The sequence below is a fragment of the Lygodium microphyllum genome, chromosome 17, assembly GCF_053477565.2.
Source record: "Lygodium microphyllum isolate KBCC chromosome 17, Lygodium_microphyllum_v1.1.10, whole genome shotgun sequence".
Classification (NCBI taxonomy): Eukaryota; Viridiplantae; Streptophyta; class Polypodiopsida; order Schizaeales; family Lygodiaceae; genus Lygodium; species Lygodium microphyllum.
Window position 1 is genome coordinate 35107248 of NC_141151.1, and position 5679 is coordinate 35112926.

Here is a 5679-nt window from a genome sequence, read left to right on the forward strand (position 1 = left end):
TATCCTAATACTCTCCAAAAGCAAAAGAGAGAGGGAGAGAGAGAATGCACTCTCCCTCCCTCTCCCTCTCCCTCTCTTTCTCTTTCTCTCCCTCTCTCATTTCCTCCCCCTCTCTCTCCCTCTCCCTCTCTTTCTCTCTCATTTCCTCTCCTAAACAAGCAAAAGAGAAAGTGATTTAAACCTTAAACAAGCAAAAGGGAGAGGGAGAGAGAGAATGCACTCTCCATCCCTCTTCCTCTCTCTCCCTCATCCTCTCTTTCTCTCTTATTTCCTCTCCTAAACAAGCAAAAGAGAAAGTGATTTAAACCTTAAACAACCAAAAGGGAGAGGGAGAGAGAGAATGCACTCTCCCTCCCTCTCCCTCTCCCTCTCCCTCTCTTTCTCTTTCTCTCCCTCTCTCATTTCCTCCCCCTTCCTCTCCCTCTCCCTCTCTTTCTCTTTCTCTCCCTCTCTCTCCCTCTCCCTCTCTTTCTCTCTCATTTCCTCTCCTAAATAAGCAAAAGAGAAAGTGATTTAAATCTTAAACAAGCAAAAGAAGGAGAGAGGGAGACTCACCGATGAGATATGGCGGCTCCTCTTTGCGATGAAGGCTCCTCCTCTCCTTTGCGAACAACGGCGGCGGTGGCAAGTTTTCTTCCTCTCCTTCTCTCACGACGGTCGCTCTCTCCCTCGCTCTCTCTCAAAACACAAAACACAAAAATACAAAATAAAGCCGCGCTTAGTTTCAGCCCGGTTTTTTTCCCTTGTGGACCGTCGCTATTTGCGTCGGTATTTGCGTCGCTCGATGCAAATACCGATGCAAATAGCGATGCAGCTACCCGCTGTCGCTATAAGCTCAAATCCTTGTAGTACATCCTTATGGCAGACAAGAACTAGTAAGACTTTGGTTTGAGTTGTAATCTCTAACATAGGGTTGGAAACCTATACAAGCCCAACATGGTTTAGTGTTGGAAGGCTGAAGATGAACATGGAAAGGGTGGTAACCTAATTTTGGATTGCTTTATATATGAGAATAAAAATCAAGAACTATTATTTTCAAATGGATTACTTAATTTTTGTAAATTAAGGGCATGACAAGGAACCAAGTGTAAATATTATTGAAGGAAGTCATTATTATATGTTAGAAAAGTGTGATAGTATGCCTTGTTTAGAACACTAAAATATACCTCAGAAGTGGGTGGATGATTTTGCAACAAAATCACCCTGCAGTTGAGTGCACTCAGTTAGCCGGGTGGCTTTCTCCAATTCTAGATTAAGAACTAATTAATGAGACCCTCATATGAGTTAACAGTCTTTGAGCTAGTAAACACCATTTTAGGGGGCCAATGTGAGACTAAGCCTTATGGGCAAAGGGGTTGATGCTCAGCTTCCCCTTGTTTCTCACTCTCATTGAACCAAGTGTGGTGCTTGCCTATCTCAACCTTAGGTGATTCACAATATATATTTATTTTAAATTTGATGTTAGATTGCTACTATAGACTGTAGTTGTGACTTGGGGAACCTACAGGCTGATCCTTGTGGGATGAGGCGAGATACTTTGCATGCAAGGTAGACCTAGGGAATTCCTAGTAATCTAAGTCCATATGCTCAAAATTAGGACAAATGGTGGTGGCTAGGTTTGGTCCTTAGACTACTAACCAAAACCACCCTCCCTAGCTTAAATTAGGAGTGGAATACATTTCATGTGTGGTATCAAAGCATTAAAAATTTGTAAATATTCTCGACCACTAAATTAAAGTAGAAAATAAGGATTTTTAAGTTAGTCAACATTGCGATCAATGGACTAAAACTGAGACTTCATTTTAGGGACTTTTGGACAAACTTATGGGCCACGATATATTTCAAGCTCTATATACTACAATGTATGGACACAACAATTTTAGGTTTAGGCACGATGTTGCCTTGACTATCTTTAAGACTGTCCTTCAATTAGATTGGCAAGAAATCCAATAGAAAAGTAAAAAATTGTGTAACGAGATTTACCTAGTGGATGCTGAAAAGGTCAAGCACATTAAGAACAAGATATTAAGAGCTTAAATCTTTGAATAAGGAATAAGCAACTAGTCAATCAAAATAAGTACGTGTATTCTCGATTTGCTATACAATTCTAAACCCTAATCACATTAGATTGCAATCCCATAATTCCTTCATCCCTAATCTAGAAATATCAAGTAGCCTTGATTATTCTCTCTTGGCCTTGGATGCACATAAAATTCATCATTTAAAAATGTAGTCAAGCCTAGTAAAACCACTCTTAGTTTTCCAACATAATATAAGTTTAGGTTGGATAATAACTTGTAAGTAAAAAGATGAATAACTTATGAAATTTGAGAAATTTTATGACTTGTACTTGATAGACTAGTCTTAAGCAATTCATGAGCAACATTTGTCACTAAAAGTTATAATAAAAAGAAATTAGGATACTCTCTTACACTTGTGATGGGACCTTAAATGGGCTGGCATTGGCTAAGGCACTAGCCGGACCTCATGCCCTCAATAGACAACCCCACCTCACGGCCTCGTGGACCAGGAGAGCGTTTGTCGAGGGATACACTATCCTAAACACTAATTATTGTGCGTTTTCAGTCTATCATCCAACGGACGTTCCTTTTTCCATCTCCTCAGAGGGAGATTATACATATATCGGCAATAAATGCCACATATTACACACACAAGGGCACCCCACACACCGGCTGATTTCCGTGGCCCTACCACAACTCTCCTACAACTTGGGGATTGGCCCCTCGGTGCACTGCTTCCAAACATAGAGCAGCAAATAAATTAGATCTTATTACATATTTCAGTGCTCAAACTCCTCTCTCTCCCTACCGTTAAGGGTTTTGCTTGTGGTGATAGGTAAAAGGGTAATTTCATGTGTATTTCGCACAAAATAAGCAGTAAATACTCATAAAAACATATAAATGGGGATAACCTAAGGAAAAACCTCATGATTTATCCTCATTATACACGCATAGACACATTCATAATTTTCCTCGTCTGTTTCCTAAATTTTTCCCTTTTAAAGAGCATTTTTCCTCATTTTCCCTTATTTTTTCCTACTTACTATTAAAAAATGGAAGAAAATTAACATTATTTCAGAGCTGTGGCTCTTGAGTCCTTAAACACTAACCATATTGTAGAATTTATTGGTGTTTTGTTTCATGCTTATCCGATTTTAAGCCCAAAACCCCCATTTTTACTCCAAAAACCATGCTTTTCGGGTTTTTTCCATTTATTTTCCACACTTTAAGTGTATATTTTCTGAGTTTTTTATTATGAAAGACTAAAACCAATAGCAAATACAACATGTCCATCAATTTTCAGTCCATATGAACATTGCTAACCTCATCAAATGCAAAAAAAGAGCCATTTTCTTTGTAAAAATGTCATTATTGTGTATTTTTTATTATTTCGGGTTTTGAAACTTGTTGCAAGTCTACAAATTAGGGCTCGTTTGATGCTAAGACTGCCTCCACACTGCGATTGGGAAGCAATTTGGTACCATGTCATATGAGCATTCATCAATCGGGTACCATGTCAACAGCCCCTTCTAGGAGAGAGAGGGAGGAAAGAGAAATACTGAAATTTGATCTCTTGAACCAAGCACTCATTTGAGGAGTGGACTGGAGCGATGAAGAGAGAAGATAAGAAGAAGATTATGCATAAGATCAGTTGGGGGGTTGCTTTCAGGCTCTCCAACCCCCCATCTCTCAAATCGTGGATATGGTGCTCTCTTCCTCAATAGGCGGTGAAGAAAATGCCCCCCCCTTCTCACGAGAATTTTGGGGGGACTCCCTAAAGGGAGCACCCAAAGGTCATAACCTTTGGCATCTTTAAAGTCCCATTCACACTTCCTTTGGACCTTGGCTTCCCGGGCACTCCCTCTTTTGAGTTGCGTGTCTGAATTGTGATCGGAAAAATTTTCGGCATTCGTCTTGAAGTCCCCCACTGCTAGGCATCTCCTAGAGTCTCATCTGACATGCCAAAAAATTGTGAAAACTCACCAACTATCGTCAAGTGAGTCTTTTAAGCCTTTTTCGGGCATTGTCGCTTAAAATCGTACTGATTGCCACCACTGCCTTCGACAAAGTCTATTTTTCCCCTGAAATTTGTTATTTTTTGCTATTTTTAAGCACTTCTTGGCATCAAATATCATCTGTCATTGGCAACCACAGGATAGGGCAACTCAGCCCGTTGAATCCCACGAATAAATCTGCACATAAACACAACCATAAAGAGCATCAAGCTGATACAAAATAGATACACAACAAAACACAACACAGCTCTCGCCCTACCCCCTTATCAAAACCAAAGCATGAAATCCACGAGGAGTAGGCCTAGCATGATTTGATAGAAAGTCAAAAGCTAGTCACTAACCAACTGCTCCAACACAACCAAGCTAACAAGAACCATCAAAGAGGTCATCCTAAGTGGTGGTCTGAACTATCTACCTAACTAAGGATAAGTCAACTATTTTCATTTAGCATATTGGGTCTTTAGCTTCTTATTTTCCATACTCGGGCGTGTAAAAAGGAGGGAGCTGAGCGTAGTGACCCAAGGAGAACAAGGCATCGGTCTCAGGTCCTGTCTCGGTACTCAAAAACCTACCAAGCCCGCGCAAGGTGACACTTAATCATTTTCTTGTGCTCACTTTTATTTTCGCTCCAACCTTCTTTTATTCTTTGTCTTTTTAGCTAGATGCTACCCCTCGAAAGACAAGGCATCAGCTGCGGGTTGGACTTGTCCCCACGAACCTACCAGGCCTTCGCAAGGCGATAAACAACAGCTTAAGAATTTTTCTTTCTTTCCATAAATTCTATTTTTATAGGGGTTAGAACCCCTTTTTACACACCTCCGTATATTCATATATTATTTTTCAGATATTTAGGCTTTTGTTTCTATTTGATGATGTTTAGCAGGATTCTCTAACTACCTCACAACTAATAGGAGCTCCCAAAATGGCCACCTAGCAGGTCAGCAGAACAGGGTCACTAGAATTCCCATCTAAAACAGGTCTTACAATGCCTGACAATGCCTTGCAGGAGGCAATGACTACTCTGGCCTCCCCTAGACATACAGAGCCTAATCCTGGGACTTCATGCCTCGATTGTCGGTCCCCAATAAAAAAAATAAAGTAACCCTTACACGCACATATATCATTAATTGCTTAAGGAAAAAGACTCAGAACCACCTGGAATGGCCACAAGAAGCTCCTTCGCAGCAAAGGCTCCCTCCAGCGACTTCGTTAACCTGTATGATGCAATCACTACAACAAAAAACCATTGATGGTACCCGCACCAAACAGACAAATGGCCCTCTTGGCCTAAAGAAATAGCACATTGCACTGCAAACTAGCTGGCCCTCTTGGCCTAAAGAAATCAAACATTACCAATTTTAACTAGCTGGCCCTCTTGGCCTAAGGAAATAGATCATTAAAACCTGAAAACAACTGGCCCTCTTGGCCTAAAGAAATCAAGCAAACTTGCTCATCTAGATCCCTCCTTGGAAGAAGGAAGATATACAAACACTCCACTCCAAGGGGAAAGACAGGGTGCTCAGTCCTAAACTAAATGCATCAAGTTATGACCCATTCCTCCTGCATATACAGCAAGAGGCATACACATAACATGTTGTTGAATCAACCTATGGGTCCAAGATAATAGTGGTAGATGGGTCTCA